This window comes from Amblyomma maculatum, chromosome 2 (assembly GCF_055883805.1).
Source record: "Amblyomma maculatum isolate TAMU_Amacu chromosome 2, ASM5588380v1, whole genome shotgun sequence".
In the NCBI taxonomy this organism is placed as follows: Eukaryota; Metazoa; Arthropoda; class Arachnida; order Ixodida; family Ixodidae; genus Amblyomma; species Amblyomma maculatum.
In genome coordinates this window covers 141,895,091-141,914,158 of record NC_139345.1, presented here as the reverse complement: position 1 = coordinate 141,914,158, position 19,068 = coordinate 141,895,091, and the positions used below count along the sequence as shown (strand labels likewise).

Sequence of the window (19,068 nt, the reverse complement as noted above, 5' to 3'; positions counted from 1 at the left end):
CACAGGTTACACAGGTTTTTCAACGTGTATACGCCAACCAGTGGCGCGGACGTGATTCCTTGGATTAAATTTACTGTAAGAATGACGAGGCTTTCACAGCAGCTTCTCCCGTAAAAAAATACCTTAGGAACAAGATTATTCGGCGTGACAACACGCCCCGTTCGCAAGGGTTGGAAAACATGCACTCATTATTGATGTGAGAGCGAGCTGCAAACGAAAAAATATTAGGACTATGGCATTTCTCCTAAAAAATTAAATGTGGCTTAGCTCTGCTATGCATGGATATACGTAGCGAAACGCAGTGACTACCTCGGGATCAGAAGGAGTTAATTTATCGATTCTGCGCCGTTCGTCAGCAGCTAAACTCTACTTGGCTTCCATGTCGAGCACGGCTAAGTTCACCGGCGTTCTATAAATCGTTTACAGGAAAGCGAAGGCGCAGCATCTGTCACTAGGCAATAAGCGCCGCCTGGCAACGTTGAAGCGCACTCGTTCCTGTTTGGTCCTCATAGTTGACGGCAGATGGGCGACGTACCATCCTTGATGTCACCCTAAAGGAGTGACCTATGAGTGAGTGAGAAGACTTTATTCACACCGACATGGACCTCAGGGCAGGGGCTCAGGCAAGGTACAGTGAACTAGAATATTGGGTAGTGTGCTCACAGGCGCCGCTCGAGGTGTCCCCGCCGGTGTCGACAAGGAGCGGCGGCGCGCGGTGGCGCTGCGCGTGTCTCCAAGTAGGTTCCTCGAAGCGCGCGCTCCACGGGTAAAAGCCAGTGCCGCGCTCGGCCGGCGTCGCAGTAGCCGCGCCGAGAAATTGAAATATTACCGCGAAATTTGCCTGGGTTTTGCTGAAATGGCTAAGCGGACCTTGAATTCAACTTTACCTCTGCGCTGTGCACATGTTCAAACAACGTTAATTAATGCACTTGGCTCGTTGGGACCTTCACGTAGTGCATGCCACTCGTGCCATGCATTGTTTTTCTGGAAAGAAATTATAATGCGCTGCATATGCGGCGGTTATACAGCTCTTTCCATTAATGCTTAACGTCAATAGTAATAGCATGGGATTTATGTCAGGGGCAAACGAGGAATGAAGGAGTGTCGACCGCAACAACTGTTTATTCACAAGCACCCAAGCTGCAGCACACAAAAACAAGAGGAGCATGGAGATGACAGGTAGAATGAATGCATGTAATTCTGACAAAGTAAAACGGAAGATGTATTATTTACAATTCGCGTTTTTCGCAGAACAGGAGGCGCACCAGAAGGTTTTCAAACAGCATTAACAGCTACTGCATACTCATTTGGAGAGACATAAAGTCACTGCTTTATGAAACATATGAACAGATTTGTCACCGCTGCATATATTTATGTTCAAGCATTTTGCCGTTTATTTCCTTCACTTGCTCCAGCACTTCACAGCAGCGTTAGCAATGGCTTAGTTTGAGGTGTTTCGCTCGTTCTCGTTTTTTTTTTTTTTTTTGCCGTTTTTGAATTAACCCCTCTCACATAGAAGTGCCGTCTGGTGACTAAATAAAACCTTATTACTTCAATTCAGATCGGCCTTCTGCGGGACCGGGGCAACCAACTTCTTTATGCAATCTATTTCTAACCACTTCCAAAATATCAAGAACACTTTCAGAATCTGTTCGTCTGGGGCCGATTCCTACTCTCCTGTTGTTACAGGTATTCGGGCAGACTTGAAAATTTTGTTTTCGAGGGCCCATGAGTTTCCAACACCAGTGGGTTTGCTCTTTCTTTGTTGTCTTTCTTTGAGTATCTTTTTTCAAAGATAGGCCGGCAGATATTCGGCTATAGCGTCGGTAGGGCATCGGGGGATAATGCCGGTTTCCCACAAGGGATGCGGGCTTCTTCACCGTTCACAATGTGAACATAGTCCCAAAACGAAACGAGCTTCGAAATGAAACTCACAAGCAGCACAGCTCTCATCCAGCCGAATTGTCCGAGTGACGGAGGCTAATCTCTCACTGCTTCCTTAGAGCGTCATCTTTGGGAACGCCGAACAGGGCTATTTTGGGCCACCTTTAGTATGCACATAGCCAGTCTTGCATCGGCGCGTAGCAATGGTTTTGACGACGGGCCAGCATATTTTGGTTTGAGCCTATCTTCAGTGACGCGACAAGTCTGTTATGCGATGTCCCGCAAGGGTCTCTTTTATCTCCTTTGTTGTTCAATTTAGATGTGAATGATATATGTGACCACTTGAAAGCATCCACCATATTCGTTTACGCCGATAACACTTTACTAGTATCAAGCAATCCTGAGTTTTTATGTGCCCATGGCTAACCTTCAGGAGGACGCTATTAAAGTTAGGGATTGGTATGTCTCAAACTTAACACAAATAAATAGCACCAAATACCGACTTGTATGTTTTCGTAACCCGCACAAAGATGTACCAAGTGTAGGTTCCATATATTTAGACCCCTCATATTGCTCTTTGTGTTCTTGTCAACCTGTAGCTAGCGGCCCGTCGGTTAAGTATCTTGGTGTGCACATAGACAGTCATCTGACATGGAATACTCAGTTCACCCACATTTGTAAGAAACGTAGAAGTGTTGCATGTTTGTTCTTTAATTTGAGAACCATGATGCCTCTTTCTCTCAGAACACTATCGCCCATGCTCTGGGGTATAGTGTTTTAAGATACGGTATGTGTTGTTTTTTTAACTGCTCTTTCACATGAAAATGTCGAGTTAATAAGATTTTGAAAAACATCGCTACAAGCGTCCTCTACATGCCACAGGAGAATTTTCCCAGCAGTGTCTTTAGAACAGCCGTTTCGTCACTTCTCTGCTTTTAAGCCACCAATCTTCCAGTCTTTTTTTGCTAATTTCCACCACCGGATTATTCACCAGGCCCCTTGTATCTCTAAACCCCAGAGGTTCAGGAACAGTGATTGCGCCTGCATCAACTTCCGGATGGATACCATTACATTCGAGTATAATATGGTCAATAGTTTGACTGGAGTTACCACATACAGCACATGCGTCATCTGCATTGTTAAATTTCTTTTTGTAGCTGCGTGTTCTAAGGCACCCTGATCTAGCTTCAGAAAGTAGGGCACTGGCTCTTGAGTTATCGAAGAAATCTTCCTTCCTGATCTGCATTTTCCACTTTCGGTATAATTCCACACTTTGTTTCTTTTCCATCGAATTTATCCAATTTTTACCTTCTGTGTTTTTCACCTGTTGCTTAATGCTCTTTATTTCTCCGTCCTTGTGAGTAGCATACTTACTAGTTAGCTTCCTAGTTCTTTTCCTCCATTGTGAGTCAACGCTTTTTAAGTACAGGTATTTAAATACTTTAGCTGCCCATCTGTTACTATCCAATTTCCTCAGGCGTTCCTCATATAATATTTTACTCTGAGCTTCCCGTACTTCGTAAGATGTCCAGCCCATATCTCCCTGTACCGCTTCATTTGTAGTTCAGCCGTGGGCACCTAGTGCTAATCGTCCAACGGATCTCTGTTTTATTTCTAATGTCGACTGTACCTCTGATTTTAGGCACAAAACCGCATTTCCGAAAGTAAGTCCGGACACCATAATTCTTTTCCAAATACCCCTCAAAACTTCATACCTATTGTATCCCCACAATGCCTTATGCTTCATTATCCCGGCATTCCTTCGCCCTTTGGCCTTAAGTGATTGCTCATGCTTTCCAATGTATGCCAATCCTTCGCTTACCCATACCCGCATATATTTATATTCTGCTACTCTAGGTATTTCATGGCCTTGTATTTTAAGACCCTGATCAGTTGAGCCGTTGAAAATTATCAGACCCGACTTAACTGCGCTAAAACTGAAGCCTAGAGCGTCCCCTTCGTCTCCGCAATACTTAAATAGAGTTTGCAATTCTTCCAGACTCCCAGCTAGCAGCACAATATCGTCTGCATATATCAAACCGGAGAGGCGCTGCTCTACCGCCTTTCCACCTAATCTATATGACAGGTTAAAACCTAGATTACTGTCTTGTATCCTCCGTTCCAGGTTGATCATATAAAGCATGAACAGCAGTGGTGATAGAGAACAGCCTTGTCTTATTCCTTTGCACACTTTGACATCTTCCGTACTTCTTATCCCTTCCCACGTAATTTCTACTTTGCTATCCCGGTATATTTCCCGTAGGACCTCTATTATCTCATAACCGATACCTTCTTTTAATATGTTCCACAGGAGTTCCCTGCTTACGTTGGCGTACGCCCCGTTTATGTCCAAGAAGGCCAAATAAAAAGGTCTATTTTCTACTCTAGATATTTCGATGCACTGGGTAAGCACGAACAGGCTATCATCTAAGCGCCTACCATTTCTGAAGCCGTTTTGAAGTTCTCCGAGTACCTTGTTACTTTCTACCCATGCTTGCACCTTTAATTCCACCGCCGGTATGGCCAACCTGTACATAACAGATGTTATGGTAATCGGCCTGTAGGATTTTATGTGCATCCTTTCTCCTTTCCCTTTACCGTGAAGTCTACCGTGGCGCCACCTGGTGCCGGCGCCGCGAAGCAGACGCCTGTCGACGTACGCGGGGCCTCCGCTCCCCGCCGAGCCGCCGCGGAGTGAGCACACTACTCCATATTCTAGTTCACTGTAGCCAGGGGGAGGGCCTCCTTGCCGGCTTTCCTGCGCCGTCGTCGCAGAGAAGGTCTTGGAGTAAGCTTCCTCTGCCAGGCGTAGGACGATCTTTTGTTCATCCACATTTGGGCTGCCGATGTAGGACTCCCATGTAATTCGATCAAGGGGATTAGTTTCTTTAGCTCCCGGAGAATCGGGGCATTGCCAGATTAGGTGATTTTGACTCAGAGGTATGTCGCAGAGATTGCAAGCCTCTGGGTCCCCTATCAACGCATTATGCAGAGTAATATGAGGAAGGAAACGATTGGTCTGAATTTGTCGCCAAGCCCTGCATTCTAAGCGTATTAGGGACCTATATGGTGGTGGATAGACTATTCTGTTTAGTCTCGGAGTCTCAGAGAGCTCCTTGTAGGTGATGAGGGGGTCTTTGTCTCCGGGTAGCGGGGTCTCTATGGTCGCTCGGGTATATACATCTCGAGCGAGGCGATGGGCAGCCTCATTGCCTGGTAGACTCTCGTGAGCTGGAACCCAGATGACTGTTTAGCGAGTGCTTTTTCAGTAGACTGGCCGCCTGCTTGGAAATTAGGCCTTTGCCAAAGTTCCTAACAGCCGCCTTATTATCTGAAAGGATAGCTCTGCTTTAGTGCCTGTACATGCTAGCGCTATCGATGCGAACACATAGAGAATAATATGAGAATGCCTAAGACCTGGGGATGTCTTCGTCACCTTCTGGACCCTGAGAGCTCGAAAGCTCAAGTAGGCACTAACCTCATGAAGATTAGACACTCCTTTCCAGGAGATGACGAGAAGTTCTTTCGACAGTTGCAAGACTTTTATGTTGGCGATACAAGCAGGATGCCCCTTCCAGATTACTTAGGGGACGCCAATGATGAGCTTGATGCCCCTATTAGCACGGCAGAAATAAGAGCAGATTCTTCGGCTTAGAACCAACACGGCGCCGGGCCCAGATGGTATCACTAATAAAATACTGCGAAACCTAGATGACCAATCAGTAGCCGCACTAACTCAGCTTATGCAGGAGTGCTGGGAGAAAGGGGAAATACCTCAGCAGTGAAGAACGGCTGACATTATTCTCATACTCAAGCCTGGTAAGCCACTTCGGATAGACAATTTACGGCCAATATCCCTAACATCATGCTTGGGAAAGCTACTTGAGCATGTTATCCTAACGAGGCTCACCAAATATATTGATAGACACGACCTTTTCCCATGGGAAATGATAGGCTTCCGCTCTCATCTCTCGACTCAGGACCTCATGGTCCAGTTGGAACATGACATTATCCGGTCCAAGAGTAAAGATGCTAAGGCCATCCTTGGCCTCGATCTAAAGAAGGCATTTGATAATATCTCGCACCAGGGAGTCATGGACGGCCTATCAGCATTGAATTTAGGGACAAAAACGCATAACTATATCATAAATATTTTGAGTGGGCGTAGTGCCCGCTTTAAACTCCGCGATAGCACATCATCACTTTTCCCTCTGGGCAGTAGGGGCACTCCTCAGGGCTCGGCACTCTCGCCTCTTCCCCTCAACGTAGCAATGGCAAAATTACCAGAACAACTACGACGTTACCCTAATTTAAATTTTAGTATTTATGCTGACGACATTACACTATGGATCAGCCGGGGTAGCGATCCCGTAATTGAACACACGCTACAAGAGGCGGTGGACACGATCGTGCGGTTTGTAGCAGAACGTGGACTTACATGCTCGCCGGAAAAATCAGAACTCTTCATTTACAATCCACGGTGCCTGCGGAACGAGCGTAAAGTGGATATACAGATTTCGGTACCAGGACATCAAGTTCCCCAGGTATCGCAGATCCGTATATTAGGTCTCCTTCTTCAAGATAATGGCTATAACGGAGAAACTATTAAGAGGACTGAGCGGCATGTATCTCAAACAGTTAGCCTCATCCGCCGAGTTTCGAGTAAAGGCAGAGGACTAAAGGAAAAGAATCTTCTGCGTGTAATCCAGGCATTTATCATTAGTCGAATCAGCAATTCTACGCCATACTTACCCCTTAAGGCAGCAGAACGACAGAAATTAGAGAGCCTAATCCGCACAAGTATTAAAAGAGCCCTTGGACTCCCGCGCTGTACTTCCACCGCTAGCCTCTTGCAACTGGGCATCCATAACACATGGGATGAGATCGCGGAAGCGATGCGCACTTCACAGGCAGAACGGCTCCGCCTAACCGCCGCAGGCAGATCCATTTTAGAAAAACTGGGCATCGACACTTAGGAAGGCGCTCAGAAAAAATCTGAAATAGACATGGCTGTACGGGACAGCCTATGGATACCTCCGCTGCCAAAAAACATGCATCCCAAACACCATACGGAGCGTCGGAAAAAAAGAGCTCTAATGCTCAGTAAGAAATTTAGCCGCTTGCCGCCGGAGGGAGTAGCCTTTGTAGATGCTGCCGGAGGGGCAAGTCCCTTTATGGTTGTGGCGGTAACGAATGGGTCGGGTAGACCGATCACCGCGGTCACCCTGAAAACTAGATCTCCTGAAGCAGCTGAGGAAGTGGCTGTAGCTCTAGCCTGCGCCCAGACAAAGGCGCGTTTCGTGGTCTGCGACAGTAAAACTGCCATACGAAACTACAGTCGTGGATTGATTGCTCCCCAGGCAATTCGAATATTACAGCAATCACCAATCTCGCGAACTATACAGCTGATTTGGACTCCAGCGCACACTGGCGTTCCCTGCAAAGAATCCGCCCATGCCATGGCTCGAGGGCTCTACCACCGAGCCGGCGGCAGAGAGGGGGGGCTTGGAGCGGGGAGCATATAGTGTGCCAAATCTTACACAGAAATTCTGCAGCATTATAGACTCAGTAGACGGGTGGCTGCTGCGCCAGCCCCTACCCTAAATTGCAGGCAGGCCGTCGCCTGGCGTCGCCTTCAGACTGGGACATTCCCACACCCGCTCCTGGTGAGCCATATTCTCCCAGGAGAAAGATCTGAATTCTGTGCAAACTGTGACTCGAGAGGGACCCTCGAACACATCCTGTGGGACTGCCCCTTTTCTCCCGGGAGGAGTCTAAATCTGACGCCGCAACTCTGGGAGACCATGCTGCGCTGCTCGGACCCTGGGCTCCAACTAGCCGCCATCCAGCTGGCCTGGGACGCCGCCGGCCAACAACGTCTGCCGGCCTGCGTCTGAGGCGGGGCACCCGCCATCCATCCCAAGCGACGGAGGGCCGGAGACTCTTTATCCGCTGGAATAAATAAAAAGTTCTGCTCTCTCTCTCTTCAACTCTTAAAACGTTACGCGTATTAATAGATCCAATTACTTTCTAGGAGCGGTTTTCATCTACCACTGCTATGACCGCGGCCCCTTCTAGCCCGCAGGCAGCATCTCAATAGGCCGATTCCTCAGGAGGGTCGTTTATTAGATTGCTTTAAATAAATTTTGCTCTATGCTGTATTCGTTCTTTGTCATGAATCGGGTGCATATTTTTAGGGATCGGTGCAATTTTGAATAGTTTCCGCGTCTCAAGCTCCAGGAGTTCAACGACATAGGGTGGCTCACCTGACTGAAGCTGTAGTTCTTGAAGTATTTTTCGGCCCATTACAGTGGAGTTGGGCAGCCAAATCTGGGCCTCCCTCGCCGCTTTAGCAATCTCTTCCCAGGTATTATGCATTCCCATGGCTAGAAGCTTCTCTGTCGACGAGTTGGGGGGGGGGGGGTGCCTAAAGCCCTCTTGAATGACGTTCTAATCATTTTCTCTAACTTCTCTAGTTAACCAGGAGTGAGATTGAGAAAGGGGGTGGCATAAGCTATTGTGCTGATTACAAAGGCACGAAGCAGGTTTATTAGGCAGTGCTCTCTGAGGCCTTTGTTGCTGAGCGAAATTCCTCTGAATACCTCCGTTACCTGGTCGACATAAGTCTGAAGTATTTTCAGGATGGTGGTGTTTTCCCTATTCTGCTGTAGGAAATACCCCAGGATCCTAATGGTGCTGACTCTCGGTACCTTGCTCCCTCCCACGTATATCTCCACTGGTTTGTGTAGGTGCGGTAGGTGGGATTCTCTGGCTAGTTGTGATTTGCTGCACATTCAGAAAAGTTCAGATTTGTGAGGCGAGCAAGATAGTCCTCTATCTAGGGCGTAGTTTTCAACTATATATGCCGAGTGACCTAACTATTTTAGTCTTTGGTACTTTCAAATTGCGCGCTAATAAGGGTATCTGTCACGCGCGGAATCCCGCTATCATACTCACGGTACACAAGCGGAATTATGAGCAGCGCTTCACGACCCGCGGCGTGGCGCAGAGGTAGAGCGCTCGGCTGCGGATAGATTCCCGGATGAGTACTAATTTTTTTTTAATGAGGAGTCGCACACCTCTTGAGCGTTTCTAAGCAACGCCGGCAGAGCTTGGTGAAGGGTCTGGGCGTTTTATACCCGTGCCACACGGCAAATTTAATGTCATTTCCATCGAATGACATTCGTTCAAAATGACATTTGTTTGCTGCCACACGGGAAAATGTAATGACATTCGATGAAAACGACATTAGGCACCGAATGAGTTTGGGGAACGCATTCGCTCGCGATCGTCCGAGGGAATGTGTTATCTCGAAACCAGAGACTCAGTAAAATTAATCCCCAAAATAAAATAAGTAACCAGATAATGACATTTTTCATATGCAATTTTATAAGCATCTATTTATTTATATAAAACATAGCAAACAGCGCAGTAAAAAAAAAAAATACCACTCTCGCTATCAGCAGATGAGATGACGGGCGGCCATGTTTGTTTATATGCTGGATGCTAGCACACGTGCACGAGTGGTTAGGGCGTTACGGTTACGGCAGTGTGCCAGTGCCATTTCTTGTATTGAAAGCAGCAGGATTTTCTCAGTTCTACAAGCAATGGCTGAGGAAGTAGCCAGATATCGAGCGCAGTGGACAGAGGCAGAAACTTTTGTCCTGATCAGAGTGTGGCAAGACCACCTGTGCGACCTGCGCCGTACAAAGCGAAACGCTAAAGTTTACTCGGCAATTGAAGAAGCCCTTCGGGCGGAAGGCATTGAGAAGGGGATAAAGGCTATAAAAAGCAAAATAGAGAATCTCGGGAACAAGTACAGGTAAGATTTTTTTTTTCTCCAACCAGCTATCCTAATCCGCTTTACAGGAATAGCCGTGCATAGGCCTCGAGCTTTCTTTCGCAGGCAGCTAGTCAGTGTGCATGTGTGATGAACCAGCTGCATATTTGTCGCAGTCTTTTTTTTTTTTTCTTGCCATAACCAATAACATCTGCGTTGCACCAATTAGTTTCTCAGTTTGCAGCAACCGAGTAGGAATGCAATGTGTTAAGCTTCCGCGCTTTCGTACTGTGCATTTAAATTGCTTGTTACGGCTGCGTGTGCTATAATCGTGTGGGTTCTGTTCTGAGGATGCGCACCTTATTCCGATTCAAGATTATATTCTTTAGCGCAGTCGTGACATTGCTATTATTGCCGACACGCGAAGCATAGTGCGTCGGCAGTGCAGAAAATATTTTACTACGCGACCGAGCAGTACCGTGCATGCCCGCATTAGTATAAAACACCACAATGTTATTTCTTGCAGAGAGCTCAGCAAGAAAAACACAGGGCAAGGTGCCATTGTGTGGAAATTTTATTGGGATCTGCACAAGTTCTTGGGCACATTGCCAGCCAATGACTCAAGCCTGGCTCAAGAGAAAGGCTGTCACCTGGAGTCCACAGCGGAAGAAGTAAGAAAAATTATACTGCATTTGCAAAGGCTCTGAAATGTGTTTATGAATGCATGCTGTTGAAATGGTACTGCAGTGGCATGTCAGTATTTGTGTTGTCCGCAAAGAAAGCCAGTGGTTACATTTTTCCCTGCTAACCTTCACTTGGAAATTGCTGTATAGGTAATTTGATAGTGACCATGATGTATCATAATGCAGTTATGTATAATGTTTCACACAATAAGTTATGCGGTTTACTACATATGCTGTCTAGTCGACGTGGTATTTCCTGTATTGTTGCACATGCATGGTATCGTTTCCAACATATATTATTCTTCCAGCTGTTCCGCAACATGGTTGATGGAGAGGACACTGACCAGTACAACTTGGAGTCCAGCCAGTCGCCAGCAGCGTGCAGGGAATCTGCACATTTAGATCAATGTGCTGGAAATTCTTCGGAGCCTCTTGCCGAAAGCACTTCACAGAGGCAGTCGCCATGTGGCAGTCTGCAGCCTCCTACCACTAGGCGTGGAAGGCAGCAGAAGGAAAACTTCTTCAGTCAGCTGATTGAAGAGCAACGCAGGCTGCGTATATCGTTCGAAAATTCTAAAGATGAAGAGTTTTCGTTCAGAGAACGTGAACTAAAGTTGCAGGAGGCAGCTGCTGAGAGAGAGATCAAAGCTGTTGAGAGGGAAGACAGGCTAATTGATGTGCTCTCTGAGCTGTGCAAAAAATAAACTGGTGCAGTATCCCCAGCTACATTTCTTGTTTTTATGTTGTGAAGTGTCACATTGTCCAGGGTTTCTTTAACCACAGATAGCTATAAACATTATGTATGCCGGCCCATATAAACTACATGCTGTCAACACACTCATTTCCAGTGCAGTGGAAATTGTGCAGGCAAAAACTGGACTTGTTTGCTATGGTATATATATCTGTCAGGTAAATGCTGCAACACACGCTACAGCGGAACCAACATTGAGGGGTGAGAGGCAGTTCTGTCCAGCTCGAACCATGAGGATCAATGCGCACTCGTCGACAGTCTGGAGAACAGCTTCCGCCAACAGGGCCCTCGACAGAGGGCATGGCCACCCATTCTTCTCTCCAAACACCTCATTCCTAAAAAAATTATTTCAGCAACAACAATGCTAATTACATGCTACAGCCTTGTTATAGGTCACACACACACACACACATACACACGTTTGATCACAGTCCAGCTTGAGCGACCTTCGCTGAGGAAGTTGGTTCTTCTTCTTGAAGTACGAGGCAAGGGCTGCCCTCACTTCACGGCCCTGGCCGTTGGCTACATCTGTGCGATGTACTGGCTGTGCGTACAGCCCGTCGAAGTCATGCGCCTCTTGCACCCACTGCTGTTCAATAGGGTCGTTGAGTGCCTCGCAAATGTTGTGCAGGACACATGCAGCTCTGAGTGCCTGCTTTGCTGTTGGGAGCTTGCACTCCATGCGCTTCATTGTGTATCTGAACCGCGCTTTCAGCCGACCGAAGGCATTCTCGACAATTTGTCGAGTTTTGGATAAATTATAATTAAATGCTGCCTCACGTGGTCCCGATGCATTTGCAAATGGTTTCAGCAGGTTTGCTGACAGAGGAAATGCTTGATCACAAAGTACTAGCGGGGGCACTGTTACCCCCTCAATCACTGACACAGGTGACTGGAAGCAGTCACTCTCAATGTACTTGCACAACTTCTAACGGCCGTACACAAATGCGTCGTGGCATCTTCCGGGGCTTCCAATGTTGATATACCGGAAGCAGTATCTGTGATCAACGAGGGCCAAAAGTATGATGTTATGCCTGCAAAAAACATTAGAAAAAAAAGTCAATGTGGGTGACCCTTTATTATGAAGTGCAATTTCATCTTAAATAAGAAGAAAAAAAGGCCATTATTTCTAGCTTCAAATTTGCATTCAATACAAGTTATTTAGAATAATATCCAAAATTTTGCTTTCAACAGGATTCTGCCATTGCTATTGGAGCACTCCACACAAGACACGTCTGCGTGTGTTCACAGCATCAGCATTCATATAGCATCTTGGTGATTATAAATCCTAGAAGGTTGTCGTTAGCATGGGTACCACTTGACACAATGGTGCCCATAATACATCTTTTTGAGTACCCTTTTCAGATATATAAAGCCTAATGTTCGAGCTAGCCGTTAAATTTAGTACCGTCATAAGTAGCAAATACGGTTGAACAGTTCCTTGACTGAAAACATGTTTGAATAAGCCCAAGGCATCCACTAATTTTCATGCGGTGTCTCCAATACGTAAAAAAGTTAACTGTGGAGAAGGCGCCAGAATATGTATGCCGTTTCCTGTTTAGTCAAATAATTTCAAACACTTACCACCCTTTATAATTATAGTAGTCAGAAGCATGCTCCAGCGGCGGCGAAATGGGGATATGGCAGCCATCCAAGGCGCCAATAGCCTGCGGGAAGCCGCACACCGCGTAGAATTCGCGGATGTGTTCCGACATTTCTTCTCGGCTCACCATGCGAAGCCATCGCGCCTTCAGCATTTCGATGACAGCAGCAAAAAATTCTTTGCTGATCAGGTTCACAGTTGAGCGTCCCAGGCCGAAAAGACGAGCAATCGTTTGGTCTTCGGCGCTTGACCGCAGCCTGTAGAGTCCAATGGCTACACGTTTTTCCACCGAGATGGACTCTCGCATGTTAGTGGTCTCACGCTCAAGAACATGCCTCAAAGCATCAACAATGTAACGAAACGTAACCCGCGTGACGCGTAGCGACTGTCGGAAATGTGATTCACCTAGGTTGGGCAAAGTGTCCTCGAACCATCTTTCGTTGCGCTGGAACACCCAGCGCTCCCGTTGAGCAGTTGGCAGACTTGCAGCCATGAAGGCACTTATTGCGAACGAGTTAGCTAAAAGTTGCTCCTCCAAGCCCCTGGTGACAGCAGCTTGTGTGCGTATTAATGACCTTAACTGCTCTCGCTTGCTTTCATACTGCACATGACAGCTTCGGCGCTGTTCTCGTGAGCACAGGATGGCACGAATAACTTGACGCCGCCGTCGTTGGAAGTCAGCTTCTTGTGATGCGTCGTCCATCGCAGAAGCAAGCATCAAGTCGAGACGCACCGAGGCGACCAGTCGATGAAAGCAGAAGGGGGAACTTTCTACACGTACGCGGACAGCAAATGAGAAATCTGAGGAAATTTTCAAAGGAAAATGGCGTCACGCTGCTCGAAAAACGACGGCTCAAATGCGGCGCTGGCTTCAATCTGGCTCGGCTCTCGATGGCTAGCGCTGTTGAATAAGTTGGTGTAAATATTTGTAAATATACTTTTCACGAGGTTTACAATATAATAACAAGAGCAGTACATATTTTAAAGCTGTTTTCGTTAAAGTTCGCAAATTTTAAAGCATGTAGTACAATATTTTATATCTGCCACTTTCTGTCCATCGCAATGGTCATCAGTTGCAAATGTCATTAGTTTTGGTCGTGTAGCAGCGCGCACAAAAAAATGACATTAACCTGAACGAATGTCATTCGATGGAAATGAAATTAAATTTGCCGTGTGGAACGGGTATAAGCCTTGGCTGTGACGTCACCGCATGCGGCATACGCAAAGCACAGCTCTGGCCCTCGTAGTGAAGCTTTTCGCTTCAAACACATGAGCCTCTCCTAGTGACTTCACTTGGCGAGTTCGCGCATGCGCAGTTGTGACTAAAAGTGATCACACGCACGCCAGACCCGGTGTTGACTAGCTTAGTGAAGATTGTCGCTTCAAAACGGCTCTTTAGAATCCAAATATATTACCTTCATCATAACTATCATGATAGGTCGTCTTGTGCTTCTTGCTAATTGCAGACCGAACGCCTGAAGTGTCAGTCACAATAGGGTCACCACTCTTAGTGATAGTAGCGCGTTTTAAGTTCATCTGCTACCAACAAACACGATTTATTGTTACACCTTGTACTGAGCTGCATCCGAGTCCTGCGGTGAAGTCCAACCTATAGAACAGTGTTCCGCGAAGTGCGTCGGACGCCCATGGTAGGTCGACCGGCTACGGCATAAGTGAGTTAGCGCATCGTTGAAACTGTCATAGCGCTCTAAGGACGATCTGAAGAAGCACGCGCATAGTGTTGACACCCTAGGCCAGGAGCGAAGGAATACTATAGCCAGAAAAGGTTAGCTGATTGCGAACTAAACCGCGCTGAAAGCGAAAAGAGCGTCGAGATTGTGGTTATGCACTTCGCGGAACACTCTTCTAGGTTGAACCTCACCGCAGGACCCGTATGCAGCTGAGTACAAGGTATAATAGCGAATCATGTTCGTTGGTAGCAGATTAACTTAAAACGCGCTACAACCACGAAGAGTGCGGGCCCATTGTGACTGATAATTTCAGGCTTTCGGTCTGCAATTATCAAGAGGCACAAGATGCTCTATAATGATGTTCTGATGAAGGTAATATATCTGGATTCGAGACGTTTTTTAGGAGAAGTGCCAAAGTCTTAATATTTTTTGTTTACAGCTAGCTCTCACATCTTTGAGTGAGTGCATATTTTCCGACCCTTCCTAAAGGGCGTGTTTGGCCGAATAATCTTGTTCCTAAGGTATTACTTTTCAGCAGAAGTTGCTGTGAAAGCGTCGTCATTTCTTACAGTAAATTTAACCCAAGGACCCACATCCGCGCCACTGGTTGGCGTAAGCACGCTGGAAAACATGTGTAACCTATGACACTTTGGATTTCGCCCAAACTTCCTTACATATGACGTGGAAATACGACGACAGGAAAGTGCGTCAATATTGTGGTTATGCACTGAACCAGGGGCGAGAAGGATGGCTGTTCCTGGCCCTACGGGGCTGGGACTGGTAGGTGAACACCGCTTGTGCTGGGGGCTAGCCTGCCACCGAATTATTTGTTGTAGGACGTCATTGCACCCGCCACTGCTTAGGTGGTGGACGACGGCTGTTGCGGTACGCGTCTTTCTCTCCCTCTCCTTTTTCTTTCTTCTCTACTTTCTTTCTTCTGTCCGCGCGAGGCAGAGGCCACTTTCACTCCCACCTTCCTCCCTTCCCTTACGGCGCGGTTGTGGTGTCCACAGAAAACAAGTGAGACAGTTACCGTGCCTTTCCCTTCTTATAAATTAATCAAAGAATCAAAGAAAGAAGAGGCAGAGGAGGTGGCTCGCCCCGCCGGGGTGGTGCAGTGGTAAGACGCCCGACTACTGTGCCGGAGTACCCGGGTTCCAACCCAACCTCGCCGGCTGCGTTTCGATGGAGGCGAAACGAGGAGGCGTCCGTGTGCTGTGCAATGTCCGCTCACGTTAAAGATCCCCAGGTGGCCGAAATTACTCCGTAGCCCTTCACTACGGCTCCTCTTTCTCTCTTTCCACTTTCACTCCCACCTTCCTCACTTCCCTTACGGCGCGGTTGAGGTGTCCACAGAAAACAAGAGAGACAGTTACCGCGCCTTTCCCTTCATATCAATCAATCAATCAATCAATCAATCAATCAATCAATCAATCAATCAATCAATCAATCAATCAAATCAGAGGAGGTGGCTCAGCTACAGAGCCAGCAGTAGGCCCGTGCAATGTTTTCGTTATTCCCACAGCCGCAACAACAACGATGCACTGAACCAAGGAGGAAAGACATATGTCAGGCAAAAAAAAGGATACACAGCACTATGCGCTCATTTTCCGCGTTTGTGAGAGGCCACTTTCACTCCCACCTTCCTCCCTTCCCTTACGGCGCGTTTGTGGTGTCCACAGAAAACAAGTGAGACAGTTACCGTGCCTTTCCCTTCTTATAAATTAATCAAAGAATCAAAGAAAGAAGAGGCAGAGGAGGTGGCTCGCCCCGCCGGGGTGGTGCAGTGGTAAGACGCCCGACTACTGTGCCGGAGTACCCGGGTTCCAACCCAACCTCGCCGGCTGCGTTTCGATGGAGGCGAAACGAGGAGGCGTCCGTGTGCTGTGCAATGTCCGCTCACGTTAAAGATCCCCAGGTGGCCGAAATTACTCCGTAGCCCTTCACTACGGCTCCTCTTTCTCTCTTTCCACTTTCACTCCCACCTTCCTCACTTCCCTTACGGCGCGGTTGAGGTGTCCACAGAAAACAAGAGAGACAGTTACCGCGCCTTTCCCTTCATATCAATCAATCAATCAATCAATCAATCAATCAATCAATCAATCAATCAATCAATCAATCAAATCAGAGGAGGTGGCTCAGCTACAGAGCCAGCAGTAGGCCCGTGCAATGTTTTCGTTATTCCCACAGCCGCAACAACAACGATGCACTGAACCAAGGAGGAAAGACATATGTCAGGCAAAAAAAAGGATACACAGCACTATGCGCTCATTTTCCGCGTTTGTGAACATGTGGTTAAGATGGGGGGGGGGGGCGATGATGATAACGATTTTATAATAATAGTGCAAAGGGCAACGTGACCAAAGAAGACTCCGGGTAGTGGGTTTTCCTTTCTATGAAGCGGTGTAAAAACTGATTTCTTTAAGCATTTTATTTTAGAGAAGACGAGCACCAGGCCACGAAAAAGACTTTACCCACTGATCACTGGTCACTGATTGTTGATAACAATGAGAGAGCATTTTATGGTGTACTGTCGCACTCAAAATGTTACAGGACGCATGTTCTCAGAAAAACATTTATTTCAGTGCTACTTTTTTTTTTTTTTTCGAAGAGTTTCTCTACCCATTCACTCAGTGACGTTATCAGCGGATAGAATATGGACGTCACCTCATAGATTCTCTTTTTACGCAACCAGATTAAGTGATTGCGCCGTATCAAATTTTATTTTCTGCACACTCTCGTCTCGGATATTACAGCGCAGCTCTTTGGCGCCCGCTGCTGGGTTTCGCGGCGTCGGCGTTGTCTCTCGTAGTCAGCCAACACCGCCTAGACTTGAGTCAGCTCCACTTTCACTCCCACCTTTCTTCCTTCTCTTAGTGCATGATTCAGGTGTCCACAGAAGCACGTGTGACCTATACGGCGCATTTTCATTCCTGCGAACCAATTATAAAAGGCACGCTTCGGAGCTCAAGATCATGAATGCGAGCGCCCACACTGAACTGCAGGGTAACATGTGCAGTAACCGAAAATTCATACATTCAGAGAGAAATGTATCATATTTTATTGTAGTTTGCATATATACAGCTAGTTTGACAGTCCAGATTCTAGCCGATCGTCCCTTGGCTTTCGAGGAAGGCCTGTCCCGGATCTAGTCCGCCCTCATTTTCCTTTAAAACGTGTATTGCTAGAACTTCGATGTGACACTTGCTAACTTTGGCTACAGCGTTTTTAAGACAGTTTAAGATATTTGCGAAGGTTCTCTCTTTTCTTCTCCAGCTTGTGGCATTATTCTCTTCGCCGCGCAACGCTTCTATGGACCCACGCGCTGCCTCCCGCATACTCTTTGGGATGAAATAATAATAAAAAAAAACGTTGGAAAACGCCTTGCGAATGAATGAATGAAAAAGTTCATTTACACAAAGGGAATTCTCCCGGCGTTGGTGAGGGCCCCGCCCTATGCCCAGGCTTGAAGCATATATAGCAAACTTGGCGCGATGATCGGTAGAGGTAGCAACGCGTCTCACCGACGTAGCGGGGAACGATCTTGCCTTCGAATGTTATGACGGCGCTTTGAGATTTTCCAAGCATTCGTGCATAAAGGATTTTCACTCCTTGGGTGCGTACCTTAAGATGGGACAGCAATTCGGTAGGTGTTGTACCGTGGACCACTCCTTTGCATGAATTGTCCGGCGCGGCAACGTAAGCCGTCACAGCGTAGTCTTTTGCACCGAAGCGTAGACTCGGAATGTTCTGTACAACGTTGGGTTGGCAGTCTGCTTGCTTGGCGTGCTGATTATGGCGATGTTAGATCCGTTGTGCAGCCGTATAAGTAGGCTGCCTTCGTTGCAGATGTCTGGGAGTCCACATGCTTTAGTTATAGCCCGGGCCATCTGATGCGTGCTCAGCTGGCTGATGTCGAGCCCATTCTTTGGTCTAATAATGATTTTGAAGTCTGCTTTCGGCAGTGGAGGTATAAGATTTTCCTTTTGCTTGGGCTGGCTCGGCGGTGGTTTGCCTGCCGCTTCGGTCCCGGTCTCCGGAACGGCAGTCAGCCTCGATTTGTGGTATTTTGCGACGAACCATCCTCCGCTGTCGAGTGTTTTCTGTGAGTCGTTGGTAGCGTTCTCTTCGTGTTTTGTCCCTTGAGGCAGTTTCGTGGCTCCGGTCGATGCCGCTGCGTTGTCAGCAGCCATCCTTGGAGGCTCCCGCGTGAGCTTGAGCAGCGTTTCGTCGGGCCGATGGCCCGAAGCTGCTAGGCTTAGCGCGGCGTTCCCCGCTTCGGATCTGCGAACGGCCAGAAGATGGTGAAATCTGGACTTACAGATAAAATCTGTTATCAGCAGATTCAGCTTGATTAGTGGAAGCCGATGGAGTATCCCACTTTATGTAGCGTTGATGTTTTCCGGGTAAAATACGGCGTCGAAGCAGGAGGTCATGTGGAGCGCGTCCGCTCCATCTGGCCCCCTAGCGGTGTTTTCCTTGGGAGTACTTGCATATTATAGGGGGGGCGAGACGTAGATAAGCGCCTCCACATAAAGATCTCAACAAAGAAGAGGCGGGTATATGGCGGAAACTACAGACAGGGACGTTCCCGAATCTATAAGTACGAAACATTATTAACCCTACTTCATATCCTTACTTATGCCCGTGGTGTGGTGAAAAACCCACGATGTATC

The 19,068-nt window shown here is 47.3% G+C and overlaps 1 pseudogene; it reads right to left on the bottom strand.

Annotated features, from left to right (window-relative positions):
• Positions 1-11,252: 11,252 nt before the first annotated feature.
• Positions 11,253-13,253, bottom strand: LOC146200081 (uncharacterized; annotated as a pseudogene).
• Positions 13,254-19,068: the final 5,815 nt, after the last annotated feature.